This window comes from Aquarana catesbeiana, linkage group LG06, assembly GCF_042186555.1.
Source record: "Aquarana catesbeiana isolate 2022-GZ linkage group LG06, ASM4218655v1, whole genome shotgun sequence".
In the NCBI taxonomy this organism is placed as follows: domain Eukaryota; kingdom Metazoa; phylum Chordata; class Amphibia; order Anura; family Ranidae; genus Aquarana; species Aquarana catesbeiana.
Window position 1 is genome coordinate 158,163,783 of NC_133329.1, and position 24,298 is coordinate 158,188,080.

Here is a 24,298-nt window from a genome sequence, read left to right on the forward strand (position 1 = left end):
TGACAGGATCATTACCCGGTAATGCCAGCTATCACCGGATCACTACCCAGTGTTGTTTGCTTTCACTGGATCCCTACTCGGTGTTGCCAGTTATCACTGGATCCCTACCTGGTTTTATCATTTATCACCAGATCCCTACCCAGTGTCACCAACTGGCTTCACCTCTGTACCCGGTGTTGCTGGTTATGCCCGTATCACTACCTGATGTTGTCCATGGCTACCTACCTGGTATTGTGCATGGTGTTGCTGATCATCACTGATTGCCTATCTGGTGTTTCTGGTTAGCATCACATTACTTGGTGTTGTCATCACATATTTACTCGGCGTTGCCATCTATAACCCAATCACTAACTATTGTTGTTGAACTGGTTCTGTACCTGGTGTTGCCAGTTATCAACAGATCCCTACTGAGTGCTGCCGACTGGCACTGGTTTTATTTCTGGTGTTGCCGGATATCACCGGATCAATACCCAATGTTGTCACCAGATACCTACCTATGAGGTGTTGCTGGCTATCTTGGATCACTACCTTGTGTTATTACTGGATCTCTACCTGGTGTTACTGGCTACCACCAGATCACTACCCGGTTATGCCGGTTGTCACCAGATTACTGGGCAGTGTTGCTGGTTATCACCGGATCTTTACCCAGTGATGCCGGATATCACCTGATCTCAACCCAGTGTTGCTGGCTTTCCCAGGACCACTACCCAGTGTTGCTGGTTATCACTGGATCCCAACCTGTTGTTGCTGGCTATCACCGGATCCCTACCCGGTGTGGCTGGTTATCACCAGATCACTACCAAGTATTCCTGACTATACCTGGATCCCGACCTAATGTTGCTGGCTATTACCGAGTCTTTACCTGGTATTGCCAGCTATCACAAGATCACTACCCGGTGTTGCCAGATATCACCAGATCTCTACCTGGTGTTGCCTGTTATCACCTGATACCTACCTAGTCTTGCTGGTTTTGATTTTTTTTAATATTAAAGAGGAACTCTAGGCTTCTGCTGAAAAAATAAAAGTCAACAGCAAATACTGTAGCTACTGACTTTTAATATTAGGGCAATTACCTGTTCAGAAATCCAGCTGTGTTTTCACCGATTTTTCAATCGGCTTTCGGGTGCTTCTGCCACCATCTCCACTGAGGGCAACCGGCTGTGAAGCGGCACGGCTTCCCTACTGCGCATGAGCAAAGCGTGCTGTGCTCTCTAATTGGGCTGGCTGCGGGGGAAGGAGGAGGGGGGCCGCAACAAACTCAGCCAGAAGTGGGAGCGGGTACCTGTCAAAACCAGGTACCCGTTCCACCCCAAAAGGTGCCAAATGTGGCATCGAAGGGGGGGAGGAGGAAGATAAGCAGAGCATCCCCTTTTGGATGGAGCTCCACTTTAAGTATGCCTGCCAATTAATTCTAAACCAGTACATCATGCATAAGGACTGATGTTCCTTGGTTAGAGGCCAGTGTGTTGCCCTATGCTATGCTGATACTAGCCTGTATGCTCTTAAAGCTGAACTCCTTCCAAACTGCCTCATTAACAATGGAAACAATATTCATATATTGTGAGGCACTGGCTGGTAGACTTGAGGTTGATGTATATGTATTACCAAGGTTTCTCATACACAAGGTGGGGAGCTTCAGAGTTTAGGGCAGATGTTGAGAAAACAAACTTTTTGTTTTCTCAGAATCCTAAATACTTCTGGTCTGGGTCCTTGAGCCCAGAGCGTTTGTAAATCTTTTGGTGCAAATGGGCCTTCGTTCCTAGGTCCAAATCTTACCTGTCAGCCAGGCCTGTTTTTTAGTCTCAGCCGTGCACAGGCATTTATATACTTGAGCTGACTGGTGCTCAGGACTCTCCTTCTCTTCTGTGAGTGCCTGCTGCTGGATGAGAAGTCTGACTGCTGACAAAACACTAAAAAGGCACATATGCTGCCTGCTTTGGGAAACTGGTTAGGGTGCACCCTGCTAGACCAGAACTGACATGAGTTTGTTTAGTTGCTTATACCAGCAGATGTTTTGTTTCATGCTATGGACTTTCTTTACAAAGCCCATCTGTATCGAAACTTTGTTTTTTCATGGTCCTACCTTCTGCCTCCTCCCCCTTCCTCTTGCAAATTAGTAAAAAAATATATATTTCAAAATAAGAGTACTCCCTAAATCCTGCCCTACACCAAGGTGTGTTTGCATGTGTGTGGGGGACCTGGTGCGTGCACACACTCCATGGGTCTACAGGACCTGGTAGAGAATCACAGTGGCGGCACTGGAGAAAAGGGGTGAAGGGAAAACTTTTTGCTTCAAACAAGACAACAATGGAATTTTTTTTATTGTAAGACAGGGACAAGTGTTGGGGAATTTTTCTTTTAAGGGGGTTAGGAAGAGTGAAGCTCTTTAATAATAAAATAGTTAATTACATCAATTCAATCATGTAGTGTATAAAAAAATATACAAATTCTGTCATTTACCTTTAAAAATAACAGATTGAATTCCCTGGTGCCTCCTGATCTATACCAAGTTATAATAAAGCACAAGGAACAGACATTGCCTGGGCTTGTATAATAACAGTTTGGCGCAGCAAAATGCAATCACTTCATTAGACAGAGCCATCCCCCAGTATTATTATTTCAGCATGACAACAATGTTGCATGCAAACCTTGGCATTTCCTTGTGCTGTGCTTAGGGCCCTCTGTTGGGTCTAATGTTACCGAAGCCTGTTATTTACACGGTATGATTTGATAGAACAGCTACAGCATCTCATTTGTATGTGCAACATGCCATTGGTTTTGTCTCTGCATAGGCAATGTTATTATTGCTGCCTTTGTACACAGCTGTAATCAGGAAATACATGTCATCATCAAAACACCAGAACAGGAGGTTCCTGATTGCTACTAACCCCTAACTGCACTTATTACTGAGAACAATTCTGTTTGGTCGCTGAATAAGCAACATATATGCAATTTAAGGTTTCAGAACATTTTGCGTTGGGGGGTTGATTAAAAGGAATCTTGTTTTATTGTCATTTAATAAGAGTTATAATCTATGTAAGGAGGACTGGTCACTACACATCATTAGTAACAACAGGCATTTTAAATAACAGACTTTGGAGCAAGGGACTGGTCACTACATATCATTAGTAACAACAGGCATTTTAAATAACAGACTTTGGGTCAGTGCCCATTAATACAGCCTGATCAGTGCCCATCTGCAGCCTCGCCATTGCTCATTAATGAAGCCTGATCAGTGCCCATCTGCAGCCTTGCCATTGCCCATCATTGTAGTCTGATCAATTCCCATTTGCAGACTCAGCAGTACCAATCTACAGCCTTGCTATTGTCCATCATTCTAGTCTGATCAGTGACCATCTGCAGCCTCGCTATTGCCCATCAGTGCAGCCTGATCAGTGCCCATCTCCATCCTTGCCATTGCCCAACATTGCAGCCTGCTCAGTGCCAATCTGCAGCCTTGCCATTGCCCATCATTGCAGTCTGCTCAGTGCCCATCTGCAGCCTTTTTATTGCCCATCTCCATCCTTGCCATTGCCCATTATTGCAGCCTGCTCAGTGCCCATCTACAGCCTCACCAGTGCCTGTTAATGTAGCCAGTGCAGATGTAGACAGAGCCAGATCTCCTGTGTACTCGGCTCAGCTCGGCACTTGGCTCGCAATCCAGGACATGTGACATGCTAGGAGCCATCCAGGAGCCGGGACTGGGCATGACTGCTAGCCAAGCTGAGCTGAGATGAGCTGAGTACACAGGAGATCCTGGCTCTGTCTAATCTAGGGGCGCTCGTCCCCTCCTTCCCCTCCGAGGCAGCACTATGTCGGTGTATAACACGCACCCACGATTTTCCCCCTATTTTCAGGGTGGAAAGTGCGTGTTATACAGTAATTTACCAGCTCCTTCCTTTTCCAAATGAACACAGTGAACCCACTCACAAACTGTGTTTACTATGCTTCAGTTTGTGAATGAGCAGAAAGCCGCTCAACAGGGGCATTGCTAGGTGGCAAAAAGACCAGGGGCTTCAGCCCCGAAGTCCAAGGCCGGTGGGGGGGGGGTTTGTAGTAGCGCAGGGTTTTTTGGGTGGGCAGTGGGGTTGTGTGGTGGGGGGGTAAGCTCACTTGCTGGTTGCTGCCTGGCTTACCAGTGCCCATCAATGCTGACTGCTAAACTCACCTGCCTGACACACTGACCATTACACTGACCTACCTACCTGACATACATACACTGACCTACCTACCTGACATACATACACTGACTTACCTGACCAGGAGACAGACTTCATACAATAATACAATAGGCTGCGCACACCTATGAGTAAAATTAGTCTGTATATGCAGTAAAGCATGCTTGTTATACTCACTGTGGAATTTAAGAGGTTGTGTAAAAAGACTGTTTGATTCTGTCTTCTCTGATCCTCACCTTCTTCCAATTCTGCGCTCTTCACTGCAGCTGTACCAGTCCTTGCAGCCTCTTTCCCCATCATGCTGTAGCGGTCTAGGATCCTTGTGTCATCAAAACCAAAGCAAGCTCCAAGTATTTGCCCTCTTCTCTAGACAAAACAAGCAATTACCCTAACAGTGTGGGCACAGCCCCACTGCAAGGGATAATTTGAAATTTTCCTGGAGTTGGGCTTTAATAAAGCTGGCCATACACAGTTAGATTTACATTGAAATGTTCATATATAATTGTGAAATATCGTTCGTCAGAGCATTGCATGATGTCATCGTTCAACTAAATAAAGTCAGCTGATTTTGCTGGGATACCCATAGGCTACATTCACATGGCAAAAATTGTAGCGCTATACCCATACACCATATTATAAATTAAAGTGGAAGTAAACCCATCCATTTAAACGTTTCAAAAACAGTTACATTTCCGACACATGCCGAGAATGTAACACTTCCATTGGTTGTGCTCTTAACCAAACTGTCAAACTATCCAATGGCTAGTGTCATAGCTGATCACATGTGCAGCATCATGGCAGCTGTAGATCAAACAGAGGCCAAGATGGCAGATTCCCTGGCTGAAAATGATAGGAGGGTTTACTTCCACTTTAAGTGCATATAACTGCATATGGTAAAAATAATTGTGAAAAAAAACATTCAAAAGATAAATTGATAAAGAAAACGTAATGCAGATTGCTCATACATAGATCCGTCTGTAAGTGATGACCAATCTTTTTTTTTTTAAACTTTATTTAAAGAGACAAACAAGGAACCTTTTCAGCAATAGTAGGTCTAGAGCACAAATATAGAAAAGACCTCTGCTCATACAAACATGAACACTGAGCTGAGATGTAAACTTAGGGTGTCAGGATCTAGGAAGTCTCTGTATCACGCATGAAATTTTACTCAGTTAGTAAGAACAAAGAAAAACCAGAAAAGACCCACAGGCCTTTCAGCAAGCAAAGATAGGGGGAAAGAAGGAGAAAAAGAGAGAGAAAAAAAGGGGGGAGGGGGTTTACCACCGCCCAGACACTCCTTCCAAGCCTGGGGAGCCAACAGCCTAGTCTTTTACTGTCAGGGACCCAAGTCACCAGTTCCACATATTCCTCAGAGTAGACAAACTTGTGCCAATAAAACTATTTTTTAGAAAATTTCTCACTAAGGCCTTTTTCTTTGGCCACCAAGTCCTCCATCGTGTTAATTTTCGCTGCTTTTTTCAACCAGATGGCAACTGACGGTGGCTGTGTCTGCTTCCAGAACAACAGGATGCAGCTTTTTACAGCTGTGAGCAAGAACGGCAGGACAGATTTCCTGTAAGCCTTGCTCGGAATCTCGTGGTGGTATAGGAGGAAGAACGCAGGGTCCCTCTGTAATTCCTAGTCGGTGAATTTTTGAACGATGCGATGAACCTCCATCTAGTGGGGCTGCAAAAGGCGACAGGACCAGAAGATATAAAGAAGAGAACCAACCTCCTCTCCACATCTCCAACAGAGGTCCGAACATTGGGGGAACATTCTATAAACCTGTCAGAAACCATGAAATCAGACCGAGACAGAAGTACAGTTAAATCACACTTGTTTAATAATAAAAGTAAATAGAACAAACGTAGTCAAAACATAGCCAGAGTTCAGGAACTGGAATGGATAGTCAGACAAGCCAAACATCAGGGAGCCGGAGATGAGCGTAGTAAAACAGCAAGCAGGATCTGGAGCCAGAAGGGATGTCAGCCAAGCAAGTCTTTTAACAGGAATGCAGGAGAGCATCTCTGTGATATTGACTAAGGTGAAGGCAGAGATCCTCTGGGCTGGACGGCTTAAGTAGGCAGGACTGACGAGCAGGACATCATCAACAGCTGAGTAACTGTGAAGAGATAGGAGCTGGCAATTAGCCGACAGCTGAGCGGCCAGCTTAGAGAAGGAAGGGCTGAGCCCAGCCCTGACAGTACCCCCTGCTCAATGACCCCTCCCCTTCAGAGGACCACCAGGCTTGAAGGGAAAACGTCTATGGAAATCACAAAGGAGGACAGGGGCATGTGCGTCCGAGGATGGGACACAAGAGCGTTCCTCCGGGCCATATCCCTTCCAATGCACCAGGTACTGTATGCGCCCACGGAACCTACGGGAGTCAACAATGGATTGTACTTCATACTTATGGTTCTCAACCTGTACATGGACGTGGCACTGAGGTGGTAAAGCGGTAGTAGACCAAAGGTTTTAATAAGGAGACGTGAAATACATTCGAAATATGCATGTTAGAAGGAAGGTTTAATGCGTAAGCCACTGGGTTAATCCTGCAAAGAATACGGAAAGGCCCAATAAACCGAGGTGCAAACTTCAGTGAGGGAACACGAAGTCGGAGGTTGCGAGATGACAGCTAGACCCCGTCCCCAACCTGGTAGGAAGGCGCGGGCAGGCATCTGCGGTCAGCATGGAGTCTGTACCTATCATTAGCATGTCGCAAAGCCTCCTGGACTTGTGCCCAAGTGGAACGAAGACCACGGAGATGCTCCTCTAATGCAGGAATACTCTGCGGAACAAATGAGTCAGGCAACATGGAAGGTTGGAAACCAAAGTTCGCCATAAACGGGGACAATCGGGAAGCAGAATTCAAGGCACTATTGTGAGCAAACTCTGCCAACGGTAATAGGTCTGACCAGTTGTTATAATGGTCAGAAATATAGCAACATAAGAATTGCTCCAAGGACTGATTGGCTCGTTCTGCGGCCCCATTAGACTGTGGGTGATACGCAGAGGAAAAAGCAAGCTGAATTCACAACTGTGCACAAAAGGCTCGCCAGAACCGGGCCACAAACTGGTTACCCCTGTCCGAGACAATCACCTCGGGTAGCCCATGTAAGCAAAAGATCTCACAAGCAAAAATGGAAGCCAGTTCCTTAGAAGTAGGCAACTTCTTAAGTGGAATACAATGAGACATTTTTGAGAACCGGTCAGCCACCATAAGGATAACTGTGTTGCCATGGGAGTTGGGTAACTCCACAATGAAATCCATAGACAGGTGGGTCCAGGGCCTCTCTCCATTGGGTATGGGTTTTAGGAGGCCCACTGGAAGATGTGGATTCTTACTCTGAGCACACATGGAACAGGCAGCTACGAAGGCGGTTACATCAGCACGTAGACTAGGCCACCAGAATTGTTGGGAAATGGCCTAGAAGAGTTGATTCTTCCCAGGGTGGCCAGCAGCCTTGGCAGAATGGTAAGTCTGGAGCAGTACGGAGACTCTCTGGGTAAAAGGAGCGGTCACAAGGTTTCTCAGGAGGAGCATGGACCTGAGCAGCAAGAATTTTGAGCCAGAATACGATCAGGAGGAATCATAGGAACTGGAACCGACTCCAACTTGGAAGTGGAGGAAAATTGTTGTGACAAGGTGTCAGCCCTTACATTCTTAGTACTGGTTAAGAGTGAGACAATGTAATTGAAACTTGACAAGAAAAGAGCCTATCGCGCCGTTCACAAGAATGTGAGATTCTTATGGTCAGTAAGAATGAGAACTGACACACTGGTACCTTCAAAGAGATGTCTCCATTCTTTCAGGGCTAAAATGATCGCCAACAGCTCTCTGTCACCAATCTCGTAATTGCACTCCGCAGGTGACAATTTCTTTGAAAAGTAGCCACAAGGATGCAGAGCACTCTCAGTGGTAGGACGTTGAGACAGAAGGGCGCCAACTCTAGTTTTAGAAGCATCAACCTCAAGATTAAAAGGTAATGTAGGATCAGGATGTGCCAACACAGGAGCAGAAACAAAGGCAGCCTTGAGACTGAAAGGCCTTAACAGACTCCAGAGACCAACTCTGTGGGTTACCGTCCTTTCTGGTCATATCAGTCAACGGATTGACCAGAGATGAGAAGTTACGAATAAACTTCCGATAATAGTTGGCAAAGCCCAGGAAATGCTGCAGAGGACGTAAACCCACGGGTCGGGGCCACTGTAGGACTGCTGAAAGTTTCTCTGGGTCCGTCAAAAAACCAGCAATGGAAATGACATAACCCAGCAATTTAACCTGTTCACGATGGAACTCGCACTTCTCCAATTTACAATAGAGATTGTTCTCTTAGTTTCTGAAGCACACAACAGACATCTGTGTGGTGGCTCTCCAGGGACTTGGAAAATATGAGAATATCATAGAGATAAACCACCACACATAACTGCAACAAATTGCGGAGGACATTGTTAATGAATTCCTGGAAAACTGCTGGGGCATTACAAAGGCCAAAAGGCATTATGAGGTACTCATAATGGCCTGTTCTGGTATTAAACACAGTTTTCCCACTCGTCGTCCTCCTTAATCCTCACGAGATTGTATGCCCCTCTCAAATCAAGCTTCATGAAAACCGTTGCTCCCTTGAGGCGGTCAAATAACTCCGTAATCAATGGAATCGAATAGGCATTCTTGATCGTGAAACAATTGAGACCCCTATAATCAATACAAGGTCTCAGTTCACCATTCTTCCTCTTTACGAATTCTTCAGTAAAGAACCATTCTTCTTCAGCTCCAGCAGGGGACGAGGATTTGTGAATTTGTGGATGAAACCTCGAGAAAGTGCATCTGCAACATACTCCTCCATGGCCTTATCCTCCAAGACCGACAAAGGGTAAACCCGGCCACGAGGGAGTATGGCATCAGGTTGAAGGTCAATTGCGCAATCATACGGCCGGTGTGGAGGCAAACTACCGCTAAATTTGCGGTACTCCTCCAGCAGGGAGGAGAGTGAAGAGACGCACAGGACCTTGGCTACCTTCTGGAAGCATGTCTTACTGCATTGTGGTGACCAGGAGAGAACCTCAGCATGGAGCCAATCAAAAGAGGGGTTGTGCCTCTGTAACCAAGGATAACCAATAACCAGCGGAAACTTGGTGAGGAAATAACTTGGAATAGGATTATCTCATGGTGAAGAGCCCCTACGGCCATGGACAATGGAACTGTCTCATGAGTCACATGGGCAGGCTGTAGGGGTCTCCCGTCAAGAGCCTCAATGGCAAGTGGAGTGTCACGCAGCTGCAGCGGAATCGAGTGCTTCGATACAAAGGTAGCATCAATGAACAGGCCTGCAGCCCCAGAGTCGATTAGAGCCTGTATCTCGACGGACGACTCAGCCAAAGGAAGGGTGACAGAAACCAGGGGCTTATCCCTCTGGATAACTGGGGATGACACAACGCCACCTAAGGTCTGTCCATGACAGGACCTCAAGGTTTGGGCGTTCCCTAAACGGGTAGGACAGGACTTTAAATAGTGACTTGCCTGGCCATAATAAAGGCACAATCTCTCCCTCCTCCTAAAGGTTCTCTCATTCGCAGAGAGAGGCGTGAAGCCTAAGTGCATGGGTTCATCTTCACTGTCCGACTCAGTACCAGGAGGCATGGGAGGTGAGGGAGGCACGGGTGGGACTGCAAAGCTCGGAGGCAAACGTACAGGAGGCTTCCGCAAGCGCTCCTTAAAAGAGAGTCTTTCTCTGAGTCTGGAGTCAATGAAGATGGCAAACGTGATCAACTTCTCCAGCTCAGTGGGTATATCGCAGGCTGCTATCTCATCATTGATGAAATCTGAGAGAGAATGAGAAAGCAGCCATGAGGGCCTCATTGTTCCAAATAACCTCTGCTGCTAGAGTACGGAATTCAATGGTGTAATCAGCAACAGTTCTCGTGCTCTGTTTGATAGACATGAGGCACTTGGCAGCAGAAGCGGATTGTGCGGGAACGTCAAATACCCTTTTAAAGGAGGCCACAAACTCAGGGTAACTCAAGACAACAGGTTTTGCATCTCCCATAGAGGGTTTGCCCAGGCCAAGGCTCTCTCAGAAAGCAAAGATATCACAAAACCTACTTTGCTTCTGTCCGTGGGAAATGCCTGGGGCAGTATCTCAAAGTATATCTCAACCTGGTTGAAAAACCCTCTGCATTGAACTGGATCACCTCCAAATCGCTGGGGAAGCGGAGAGGAACCAGACATACCTCTTATAAAGGTAATACTCAAGGCTGGTGCCTGCACAGAGACTGGAGCAGCAGCAGGGACGGCCTGCAACTCAGGTTGTACCAGAGCAGCGACAGTGGCAGATTCCAGGTGAGCCATGCGACTCAGGAGCATTTGTAACGTCATGGCAAACTGATCCATGCAGTGATCTTGCTCATCCAATCTGGAAAAAATATTACCAACAAGTGAATTGACTGTATCTTCAGAATTCATGGCCTTCGCCTACTGTCAGAAACCATGAAATCAGACAGAGACAGAAGTACAGTTAAACCACACTTGTTTAACAATAAAAGTAAATAGAACAAACATAGTCAAAACATAGCCAGAGTTCAGGAACCAGAACGAATAGTCAGACAAACGTCAGGGAGCCGGAGATGAGCATAGTAAAACAGCAAGCAGGATGTCCAGAACCAGAAGGGATGTCAGCAAAGCAACTCTTTGAACAGGAATGCAGGAGAGCATCTCTGTGAGCATCTCTGTGATGTTGACTAAGGCGAAGGCAGAGATCCTCTGGGCTGGACGGCTTAAGTAGGCAGGACTGACAAGCAGGATATCATCAACAGCTGAGTAACTGTGGAGAGATAGGAGCTGGCAATTAGCCGACAGCTGAGCGGCCAGCTCAGAGAAGGAAGGGCTGAGCCCAGCCCTGAGAGAACCTTCACCGGTGTTTGATACCTTAACACCTGCCTCCTGATATTTAGTGCAGATCGAGGTTTTGTAAGTGAACAGAAGAATTCTGTCAACTTGTTTCTCTGAAAGTTGGATCCCCAACTCCCGTTCCCAATGTGAGATATATGGAATAATATAGTCCTGTGGAGGGGCAGCAGTGGTCAGCAGTTGGTAGGCCTGGGAAACCGCATGCTGCACTGGAGATTGTTCTTGACATAATATTTAAAAGGAAGTGAGGCTTCTCTGAAAAGGCTCCGGCAGAGGTAGAGATCCAATGAAGTGGGATAGTTGTACTTTTTGCCAAGAATACCATCCATTGACAATCAAATGACATGCCTGAGATTGCTCCACTAACTTCAGTTCCCTGAATCTCAAGTCTTGAAGTCCAGGACTGAAGACTGGATTGCCGACTATGGGGGTGAGCGGTGAAGGCGACGGTGCGACAGAGAAATCTCGGCACGCTTTAAGACATATCCTTTGCGTCTCTCCTATTGTGAGATAGTCTGGAATTTGGCGAGGCATATCCATTATGCACCACGGCACTGACTCCAGCGGGATACCTGCTAGGGCCTGCTCCACCTGTACCCATTGTTTAAGCGAGCTATGGTGACACCAATCCAGCATCATATGGCATGCTGTGTGGTAAAGGTTAGCATCCAGCAGAGCCATGCCACCCCTAAGCTTCGGCAGTCGCAGAATGGATTGTACTAAACGATGGGGTTTCAGGGCCTACAGAAAAGTAATAAAAGCTCAATTCACTGGCATGAGGAAGAAGCTCGGAATCTGCACAGGAAGGGCCTGGAAGTGGTACAGCAGACATGGCATAACAGTCATTTTGACGATGCTACACCTACTGAACTAGGAAAACAATCTTTGCTGCAAGGACTGAAGATCTTTTTTGATTGCCATCAGCAGGGAAGGAAAATTAATTGAAAACACATCTTCCACCCTTCTGGGTAAAAGTATTCCCAAGTTCATTATATATGCTGTGGCCCATTTGAAGGGGAAATCCACCCCTAGCGACGTAGACAGCGAGGATGGCATTGATATGTTCAGCACCTCTGATTTCTGATAATTTACTCAGAAAGATGATAAAACTTCATAGGTCTGGAGTTCCAAGAGCAGGTTTGGGACAGAGACCTAGGGTTTAGTCAAAAAGAAAAGTAAATTGTCCGCAAATGCTACAATCTTTGGGGAAAGAGTTGCATCTAAGGACAGGCCCATAATGTCCAAGTTATTTCTAATGGTACATAGAAAGGGTTCCAAGGCCAGGATGAAAATCAAGGGGGACAGAGGGCACCCCTGAAGCGTCCCATTCGATATCCCAAATGATTGTGAGTGATGTCCATTCACCTTCACCTGGGCGGACGTGCAAGGATAAATAGCCTGAACCCAATGCATCATCTGCTGCCCCAAGCCAAAAAAGAGCAGAGTCTCCGTCAGAAAGGTCCAATCCACCCTGTCAAACGAGCAACAGGGGGATCTTTCGGTTCTACGTGGTGTAAATGAAATTTAGCGTCTTGGTGGTGTTGTCTCTGGCCTCCCTCGTGAAGATAAACCCCCCTTGGTCAAAATGAACTAGCGCATTGAGAGTATTTTCGTGAATATTTTGAGATCCACTTTTAAAAGCGAGATTGGCCGGTAAAGGGTCCTTCCCCTCCTTTTCCCCGACACTGTAAAGGGTCCTTCCCCCTCCTTTGGAATTACAGTGATATGTGCCCTAAGGGGGGGCGGACCCCTCCCCCGTCGCATTATAGGCAGAAAGGAAATGCGGAGTCAAGAGATCGCCAAAGGTTTTATAGTATACGAGTGAATATCTGTCCCAGGGTCTTGCCTAGTTTCATTTGCGCCATTGCCGAAGCTACCTCTGTAGCTGAAAGAGGTTCATCAAGGGCAGCTAGATCCTCACGAGGAGTTCTCCAGGTCAGATATAGGACAGGAAAGGTTGTAAAGCGAAGTGTAGTAATTCCGAAAGATTTCAGCGTTATCTTCTGTAGAATGTGCCTTGGTGTGGTTCTCATTAAAAATCTCAGTGATGAACGTGCGGGCTTGCTGGGCTTTCAAAGCACACGCCAGCATCTTCCCACACTTGTCACTATGCTCATAGAACATGCGTCTACATTTAGCAATCGTGGCCTTGGCTCTACCTAACGCCAGCTAACGCAATTGGTTCCTCAGGGCCGTCAGATCCGCCAAGGCCTTATCCGCCAATGATTTCTTATGGGTGGCTTCCAGTACCCTAATTTTTTCCATAACAGTTTGTTGGGCTCTAGCCTTCTTGATATGAGACCCAAGCTTAACCAAGTTTAATCAAGACACCCCAGATATAGCTCTTTGGAGCGCTTTCCGAACTGACATTGGAAGCAAAGAAATTTCTCAATTCGCCGGATATCTCTTCTATGACCTCCGGTGTCTGTATCAAAGAATTGTTTAGCTTCCACATCCACTGTTTGGGCATGGGGGGCAGTAGATCTATGTCAACAAAGATAGGGGCATGGTCCAAAAAAGTAATCGAGCCAATGGAGGCCGATGTCACCCTGCACAATAAAGACTGTGGTAGATATATATAAAAGGTGCAGCGCAAGTCAGAAAAAAAGTTGCAATAAATAACTCTGTAATGAACAGTCCTTCCATAAATTACCACCAGCGATAGATGATAAGTTGGTGAAAAGTCCCAGCACCAGCAGTATGAAAAGGTATTGAATGCACTCGTCACCACCAGTGTGTAGAGGCAATCCTGCTTACCAGAAAAAGTTGACTCTCAGATTATAAAGAGTCAGGGAACGCGTATAATAAGGAGATGAATGATCATCTAGACATCCGTAACAGCATCACTTCAGCTCTTGCCAGTTATGGAAGACGTAATCCCAGCGCAGAAAGCACTTTCTCCAGGTAAAGGGATGTACATGTATACAGTGGCCATTTTTCCCTCAAAAAATGTAAGGGCACCACAATAGTGTAATATTGTTTAAAAAACCACTGCTTTATTAACAGGTAAAATGACACATTCACATTTCTGTGGATAAACAACAGGCATAACTCTTATGAATAATCCATAGGTCGAGGTGTGCTTACGCCTTCCGGTACAGCCTTACATGTTTCGTAATCATATTACGTCTTCAGAGGCGTGGCTGCCGAAAGCAAACACGTCTAATATGCTAGTCTCACAGGAAGTGCATAGTTGCCAACATTGTAAAAAAAATTATACTTTTTACACACTTTTTTGGCTGTATGCAGAGTCCTATTATAATTAGGGGGCGGGGCATGCGTTTGTAGGCGTGGCATAGAGAAATCAAATGAGGCGCGCCACAGCGAAAAACGGGCGTGGTTTACGCAAATAGTGGGCATGGCTTAAATGGGCGTGTCTCAAAGGGGGTGTGGTTAGAGTCTGAGATGAATGAGGGATGGAGGGAGAAAGAAAGGGGGAAAGAGGGAGAGAGAGTGAGAAAGAAAGAAAGGAGGGAAGGAGAGAGAAGGAAGGAAAGAAAGAAAGAGGGAAGGAAGGAGAGAGAAGGAAGGAAAGAGGGATGGAGGGACAGCAGGCCCAGATCCTACACCACAATAGAAAAGTGTATTCCAGAGTTTAACAAATCAGCAGATAAAGATACTCCAAACACCTGGTGTTAGCACTTCAATCATCCCGGCACCATGGTTGTTATGGTGTCAGGATAATTGAAGCACATCATTTCTATTTTTATTGTATTTGTATTATTATTGTAATATAAAATGAAATCATTCAACTCACCATAATGCATAATCAGTGGGACCCCTGAGCGGGTCACCTGCTACCAGATGCTAACAGGTGTTCCAGCAGAGTCCGTCCTTGCATCAGGTGTCCCCAGCAGATTCCATCCTTGTATCAGGTGCCCCCAGCAGGGTTTGTACTTACATCAGGTGCACCCAGCAGAGTCCGTCCTTGCATCAGGTTCCCCCAGCAGGGTCTGTCCTTACATCAGGTGCCACCAATCAGTGTGACCCCTGAGCGGGTCACCTGCTACCAGATGCTAACAGATGTTCCAGCAGAGACCCTCCTTACATCAGGCGTCCCCAGCGGAGTCCCTCCTTACATCAGGCATCCCCCAGAGCAGTCCCTCCTTACATCAGATGTCCCCTCATTGGAGCCCCCTTACATAAGGTGTCCCCCATTGGAGCCCCCCTTAATCAGGCATCCCCCTATTGGAGCCCCCCTTACATCAAGCTTCTCCCCATTGGAGCCCCCCTTACATCAGTTGTCCCCCCATTGGAGCCCCCTTACATCAGGTGTAGCTGTATCTCCGCTGCCATTACGGTTTTCCCTTTCCCTGAGGGGGAACAAAATTGAGGCAGAGCCGGCCATGTGGCTACAATAGAAATTAAGCTGCGGCGCCACCCACCCCCACTCCTTTCCATAACAGGTCAAAGACGGACCAGCAGCGGAGCGGGGCGAGGGGTAGGCAGCACCGCAGCTTAAATTCTATTGTAGCCACCCGTGTTCTACTTCTGGTCTTCTTAAAATTGGCGGCCGGCCGCGGACCTCTAGCGGCGGCAGGTGAAAAATCAGGAAATAACGGATTTCCCAGGACATTTCCCGGGACACAATAAAATCAGGAAAGGAGTCTAAATCCCGGGGGGAATGTCCCAGGAAATTTGGGACAGTTGGCAAGTATGGAAGTGACCCCCCGCAAACTATCAGTCCGCTCTCATGTGGTTCACTATGCATTCCAAGGCTCCGTGGCTCTCAAATTACATAGGTAATAAGTTACTAAAAAAAAAAAAAAGAAGTTCTCTCCTTTGCAAAAAGAAGCCAAATCATTGTAAAGATTGTATTTAACTGCCCTTTGGACCAAATCAACAGTCACATAGAAATCCACTAATGAAAAGTTTAAAAAGGGCATACAAAGTGAACACGCCATCTAGTGGACATGATATATACAATATTAAAACATCCTACACAGATGCATTTAGATTCATAGAAATTCATAACATTAAATTTCAGCAAGAGAAAAGAGGATAAACAGGAAAATATATATATATATCAATAGTCAATGTATTGCAAATAAAAAATATAAAAACATATTTTTCTTGTTATAACATATAAATAAATAAAGATATAAATGATAAAGATCATACAAAAAAACTCCAAAAAGGCTTCAACCATTATTTATAAAGCAGTTAACATCCCACTCAAGCCAAATGGTGAATAATTCTTAAGGTCATAAATCCAGCGGGTCTCTATTCTAGAGACTTCCCGCTGGACATTACTACTTCTCCAATGTGAAGAAAATCTGTCAATACCCAAAATCAGTGTCCCCATTGGGTCCTTCGCATTACAAAGTGCATAATGCTTAGACACACTGTGTTTAGGAAAACCTCGCTGTAAATGACCTGGATGCTCATTAACTCTAATTTGCATGGTCCTAATTGTCCAGCCCACATATTGTAGGCCACATGGGCACTGCAAAAGGTAAACAATATTTTTTGAAGAGCAGGTAATAAATTATTTAATATCGTATGTTCTGGATGTTACCGCAGAGTTAAAGTTGGTGGCTCTCTAATTAGGCATTCGCCTAAGGCCTCGCACTCACAGGGCCCTCGCGGCCACCTAACTTGCCTGTGATCAATCACTGATGTCACGGCCTCATCACTGAGCGTCTCGGTCCGGTGGCAGCAGATGCAGGGAGCGGGACAGTAGAGACCTCTAGCCAATTCTAAACACTCAATATGGGCTCATGATACTTTTAACCCATTTTTAATTCTAAATTTCCATGTTTTTTATATTTTGTCACCTGTTTGTATTGATACGTAGTATTGGCATTATTTAATTGCTTTTATTTGCTTCTATTTTCATATGAATACATTTTATACGTTTTGATGTGAGCAACTGATCACGCGCCCTTCATCCATCACTCTCCATATAGCCATACCTGACCACCCCGGGGTCAATTTCTGGGCAGCGGGACATGCAACACCATCTCTTTTAGCTTTGCTATAGTTCACAATACTACTTTTCTCAAACCCAAATAGATCCTCACAAGCGCAGGAGTAATCTTTCCTTGTCCACAATTTGCCTCTAGGTGTCGGCAGCGGCTGGATGACAGCACCCGGCTCCAGGTGTCATCTTTACAAGGCTTGCGGGCAGAATGTCCATGTGGGACCCGCAGCTGAGCTTCTCCTTCAGCCTGCGCCGCTCACTCGACCTCTCTGTACCTGCCTCCTATTTGGTTCAGCATTTGGGGCCGGGGGGGCGCTGAAACTATCTAGCTGAGCTGCCCCATGACTGTGAAGAGGAAGGCGCTCCGCCGCCACTGTCCTTATGCCGCCTGGCCGACCGGAAAGAACGTGGGTGCCCGTGTAGTCTCTGTGTGTGCCTGAATAGGAGGAGTGGTGGGGAGACTGCACATAGTGGAACTGATTTTTCCATATTCCTCCTGCAGCCGCTGAATGTCTGCAGGATCGAGAGGAGGAGAAGTGATCATTTAGCGGTTGCATGGAGGAATATGCAAAAATCAATTCCACTATGTGCAGTCTCCCCACCGCTCCTTCTAGCTAACTTCTTCTGCATTCCTGTGCTCTCCGGCCCCTCCTTGTGCTCCCTGGCTCCGCCCCTCCTGCTCTCCAGCCCCTCCTTGTGCTCACTGGCTCTGCCCCTCCTGCTCTTCAGCCCCTCCTTGTGCTCCCTGGCTCCTCCCCCAGTGCTTTCCAGCACCCCCCTGCTCTCCACTCCAATTCTTTATGCCCCCTGCTCTCAAGCTCGCCCCATCACTCTCCAGGCCCCACCCCTCCTGTGCTCTCCACTTTTCTCAGAGCTCTCTGCCCCCCAGCACTCTCCAGCCCCCACCCCCCAGCACTCCCCAGCTCCTCCCTGCTCTTTGCCCCCCTGGTGCTATCACAGACTGGGATAGGGGGCACAGGAGGGGCTGCAGACAGGGACAGGGCTAGGGATCTCTCTCACCTCCCTTTCCCTCACCTCCCCCTCTCTCTCTCCCCCTTCTCTCTCTTACCCCCTGTCACCCCTCTATCTCCCCTTCACTCCCTCTCTCCCCCCTTCCCCTCTCTCCCCCCTCACTTCCTCCCTCTCCCTCCCCCCTCTCTCCCCCCTCACTCCCTCTCTTCCCCCTTCCTCTCTCCCTCTCTCTTTGTCTCTCTCTCCTTCCCTCCTCTTTCTCCACACCTACCCTCCTTTCTCTCATCCCCTGTCACTCTCTCTCACCACCCCTCTCTCCCACAACTCCTCTCTCTCCCTCAACCCCCGTGTTTCTCACTTCCCTCTCTCTCACTCCCCTCCCCCTCTGTCACTCCCGTCTCTTTCTCTCTCACCACACTCCTTCTCTCTCTTACCCCTTCACACCAATCCCTCCCTCTCCTCCCTTTCCACCACTCACTCCCTCTCCTCTTCTCCCTCTCTCTCTCTTCCCCCTCTCTCCTCACCTTTCCCCCTTCTCTCTCTCTCTCCCTCCTCCTCTCCCCTCTCCCACCTCCTCTCCTCCCCTCTCCCCCCCTCTCCATACCCCTCTCTCTCCCCCTCTCGCTCACCCCCTCTCTCTCCCCCTCTTGCTCACCCTCTCTCTACCCCCTTTTTTGCACCCTTTCTCTCCCCCTCTCGCTCACCCCCCTCTCGCTCATCTTCTCTCTCTCCCCCTCTTGCCCATCCTCTCTCGCTCCGCCCCTCTTGCTCATCCCCTCTCTCTCTCACCCACTCTCTCTCCCCCTCTCTCACACAATCTCTTTGCTTCCCTTCTCGCTCCCCCTCTCTCTCCCCCTCTTCCTTTCTCTTTCCCTCTCCCCTTCTCTCTCCCACCCCCCTCTCTCTTACCCCCTCTCTCTTTCCCCCTCTTTCTCTCTCTCTCCCCCATTTCTCTCTCTCCCCTCTTTCTCTCTCGCCCCCCCCCTCTCTCTCCCTCTCCTCTCCCCCTCTCTCTCTCCCTCCCTCCTCTCCATCTCCTCTCCCCCCTCTCTATCTCCCCTCTCTCTTTTCCTCCCTCCTCCCCTGCCTCCCCCTCTCTCTCCCTCCCCCTCTCTCTTTCCCTCCCCCTCACTCTCTCTTTCCCTCCCCCCTCTCTCGCTCTCCCCCCTCTCTCTCTTCCTCCCCTCTCTCTCCCCCTGCGCTGTGCTGGGATCCCCCCACTCTACTTCCTCTGTGGATGTGTAATGACTCAGTGACATCCCCTCCTCATTCCCCCAAGACACGGGAAATTCATAGAGGGGTTGCCACCTTGCCGGGTCCCAGGAGGGTGCCCTGAAAGTGGTGCTGATGAACTGTGTGCTAGATCTGTGCATCTTTTTGCAGCCATTTTTATTGATTGAATTTTTTTCCCATTATGGGCGTGATTGGGGCCTCATGTGTATGTTTCGCCTAAGGCCTCAAAAAGCCTAGAGCTGCCTCTGATTTAGCCCCACGTTGGGCGCCAAATGTAGCAAGGTCCCAGGCCTCCTTCGGTCTAATGAGAACCTCCAGGGCCAGAGATAGCTGACATCATTCTGTATATGGTGGGTTGTGAGGCATAGTGGATGCTAGGTGGTTAAAGGTATTAGGTGCCAGACACTTCTTGAATGCAAAAGAGATTTTTATTTCTCTTAACAAACTTTTGGGGGAGAGAGGGTTAGGGCCAGGACACCCTTAAGTAGTTGCAAGTTCAATTGGCAGACTCCGAGACTTCAATAGGAGGACAGCCATGCAGGGAAAGGCATCCAGCAAGATGCCACATCTGCATGTGCAGGAATGCTGTCTTCTATGGCAACAGTCTTTAACAGTTCCTAACACAGAGTGTAACACAGTGGTGGCACAGTGGTGTAGTGGGTAGCACTCTCGCCTAGCAGTAAGAAGGGTCACTGGTTCGAATCCCAACCATGACACTACCTGCCTGGAGTTTGCATGTTCTCCCTGTGCCTTCGTGGGTTTCCTCCGGGTACTCCGGTTTCCTCCTACACTCCAAAGACATGCTGGTAGGTTAATTGGATCCTGTCTAAATTGTCCCTAGTATGTATGAATGTGTGTTAGGGACCTTAGTGTGTAAGCTCCTTGAGGGTAGGGACTGATGTGAATGTACAATGTATATGTAAAGCGCTGCGTAAATTGACAGCGCTATATAAGTACCTGAAATAAATAAATAAATAAATAAAAATAACGGTTCCTTTCACTTCCACTACAATCACTCCTTGTAGTTCTTCAGCCCACTGAGCTCCCGGTCTCTCACTAGACCCACTGATTCACTGCCACTGAATCCCTTGAGCTCCTCCAATCTTCATGGCGGTATCTTCCTCAAGCGTCACCCCACCTCTCTGCTGGGTCCCTAGCTTGGCACTCAAGATACTTCTCAAACGTCACCCCGCCAATATTCCAGTGAGTTGTGGTCGTTCAGGTGCTTATGTAATAGTTTTTTGAAATTATCGATGCTCCCCGCTGAGACCACCGCCTGTGGAAGGGAATTCCACATCCTTGCCGCTCTTACAGTAAAGAACCCTCTATGTAGTTTAAGGTTAAACCACTTTTCTTCTAATTTTAAAGAGTGGCCACGTGTCTTGTTAAACTCCCATTCCGCTCAAAAGTTTTATTTCTATTGTGGGGTCACCAGTACGGTATTTGTGAATTGAAATCATATCCCCTCTCAAGCGTCTCACAACCTTTCCTCATAACTAATATCCTCCAGACCCTTTATTAGCTTTGTTGCCCTTTGTACTCACTCAATTTTCAGTACATCCTTCCTGAGAACTGGTGCCAAGAACTGGACAGAATACTCTCTAGGTCCTTGCTTCAGTTACTCATTGTGGTCCCTGGTAATAAGGCGGTTGGCCCCTTAGTGGCGACAGCTTACCTTCTACCTCTGACCACAACAGGTTCTCCGGCCGGCAGAACCGTCACTTTTGGTTGGACTGCAAGCCTCAGTCCCAACCCTGCGCTGCTCTCAAAGCTTCTGAATGGGCCCTCAGACAGCCTAGCAGCCATATGTGCCTGGGATAGGCCCAATCTCCGGCCTAACAGCCAGGGCAGTAGAACACAAGTCCACCCAGACAGCCTTCCAGGTGGCACAGAATGGCGATCACCTGACCCGAATTTGTAGGTTCTCCCAGCAGGTCAAGGGATCCAAGAAAACCCCTTCCCATTGGCTGAGACACCCCACACACCCATAACCTGACCTTGTGTTGCCCTTCTCATATCTAGTACCACCAATTACCTGGCCCCCTATTGGTAGAAGAGAAAAGTGCAACAAGGCCAAACTTAGGGAGAAATCAATAGATCTCTAACAATCAACCAGGATAACTACTCCTGGCAAGTAAATTTTAAGGAGCAACCCTGCCTAAGCTCCAGGGTGCTACATATGAAAATATTTAATCTGCCCCTCTGCATTGCCCACAGCTAATAAATCTTTTTTTTTTAACATTAAAATACTGCCATTATATACCATTCTGGCTGATCTGTATACCATGGTCACGTGATAAAACTGCAGGGTTTGCCCAAATGCTGAGTGTTTAGGTAGGAGAAGATTTCCACTACAGCCAGTGTCCTCATGCTGTTTTAGGAGGCGTATCATCCATCAATCAAGATGTGACGACATCCCACCCACTGTGTTCTTTTTTAGTTACTGGGCATGGAGGAGGAGGAAGGGACTTAGCTGTCATTTAGGATCTGTATACACACCCACATGTGTGATGTCAATATCATGTGGCCTTAAAAGCTCAGCTTTAAACAGGAAATATTCTCTCCAGCAATAGAGACCAAACAGAGCATGTGCAGGGGGACCACTTTGACTGTGTATTATCAGGCTTTGCCTGGAGAGACCCTCCAGAAGGGGGAGGATCTATATATACAGGATCAAAGAGCCTTTTTACACAATGCAGAGGATTAACCCCTTAAGTTCCACAGTGAGCCCCGGCTGGTGTCTCATGTCCTGATAGATTGATAGCAACGCAGCCATTGACTATTGCCCGGCAGAGATCCTCGACAAGCTACCCAGGGCATGAGGTCTGGATTGCTGTTCTTCACAACATCAGAGGGGTGACCAGGCCCCTAATCGGATGACTGACCCTGAAATGTAACTCCTGTCTGGAAGGGCAGTATTTTACACATTACTTGGGCTGTGCTCGGTTCGGATCTATGACTTGACATTTAGTTGTTGCTCTGTTCCCAGCGGACTTCGTTCTCCTACCCCTCTGCTGTGTTGACATACCAGACCATCTGCAGCGCTGCCCCACCCCGGTGATCTATCAAGTGACCTTGCCTGCTAGACTGCCCTGAGATGCTGGGGTTCACAGGTTTAGCTGCACTCCTTCACCTGTTGGTATTTGACCTAGCAAATTTGCCCCATTAGGGTATACTCTTAATGATATGTGTTTTGGGGGATGCTTTATTCCGTGGGTGGGGGTATGTCCGTTGCATGTGGGAGGCGGGTGTATGAGCGATGGGGGAGGCTGTATTGCATGTCTAGGGAGCTGGATCAGGCCATCGCTGCTCACTGAGTCTACAAGGCAATGGCATAGAGGAAGAGGATCTCTCTAGCTCCGAGATTATTGTCTTCTGACAGGCTCATGGTTGCAGCTTGAGTAGAGCAGGGCATCTGCCGGGAGGGAGTTGCCTGACAGTTTCTGTCTAATAAGTCTCCTTTCCCCTCCCTTACCTGTGTCCCTCATTTCACCCCTCTCTTTCCCCTTCCTCCTGTCCTTTCCTTTTCCATCCCATGTGATCCTGTTTCCTTGCTCCTTTTCACCCGTCCCATTTCCCCCCAGTCGGATTGTCAGGCCCTCCCTCCCCGGAGGATTGCCATTGTTTGTTGTTTTTAATATTTCAGATTGTAGATCTTAAAGTTATTAGGTATTTTATTGCCCAGGCTGTGTTCATTCGTTCTGCAGGCTCCATTTGTGGGAGCTTGCACTCTTTCACTCTTTTGCTCATAGCTATACTATGATCATGGCATCTTTCTCAATGCTATCATCGAAGAGGAAGGTATACCTGCAGGCAATGCCCTCTTTGGACGCCTGGATGTGTACCTCCGGTTATCAGTGTTCATAATGTTTAGGCATATTAAGTGACCATTATTCACATTCTATGTTTATATATCTTCTTGATTTTTGCTGATTGAATGTACCAGTGTGTGGGTCGGGATAGGGAGCCTCTGACCCTGTGTACAACTGCTTTCCCCACATAGGGGGACACCCTGCTGATAGTGCTATTGGGCATTGCTTCTGGCGTAGTAGTTCTTGAATTGACGGGGCTGCCTTTTGGTTGTCCTTTATATATCTCTTTCTTTCTTTTCCTCTCCTACTTCTTTGCCACCTTCCCTTTTCTTCTTCTTTGTCTTTTTTTTTGTATCCCCCACCCTCTGGGCATTATCTCTACAGCAGTGGCCCTTGACAACCAGCCTCACCTTCATTGGAATTTCGTTGGGCTCCATGGAAAGGTGGCAAGCAACATGTATACTTCTAATAGACTGTGTTGTCGTATGTACTACCAATGTGGGGAAGAACCAACAAGTCTCATTGCTCAGGGGAGGAGATCAGCCTGGTCTTTTGACATTTCCCGCCAGAGCTGTGAGGGTTAATACAGACTCCAAAATGAATTGAACAGTTTTGGCGTGCTGCAGCATGAAGAAAGCGGGTGCCACAGTTCCCAGAGAACATTTTCACAAATCTGTTGGCGGAGGGAGGAGTTCCTGCTCTGCAGAGGAGGATAAGGAAGTGCTGCCACGTGTGTCTGATTGTGGGTTGGAGAGAAAAATGGCGCAGTTCGTAGGAGATATGGCGGATTTAAAAAAGTATGCTCCGGGTGTTTGTTTTGGTTTGAGCGATGCGAAACCTGCCCTGACTGACACCAGAGTGCTGTGTACAACAAAGGGTAAGCTTGCCCTGTATACGGCTGGAGTCTACGAGGTTTTGGGACTGGTCTGTGGGAAATGTTCCGGCCTGACCATACAGTTGAGGCCTTGAATCGTCTGTGGACGCTGCGAAGAAGACACTTGTTTGAGGTTATCTCCCCGACTCAACCTCCGCAGATCCTACAGGTGGATTGGGACCGGAACAGTGATATCCAGAGCCCACCTGCTGTCACCAGAGTCATGCAGGAAGCTGCTGCCTCGGTGATTAACCGGTGAATTAAGCTGTCAGCCAGTGCAGCTCCGCTTGATCAGCATCACCAGGTCCTTTGAGGAGGATCCTGGGGCTCAATGGGTCCCCAAAGGCCATCCTATCACACCCATGCCTAGCACCATGTCTGATCATAAGCCGGATGTGG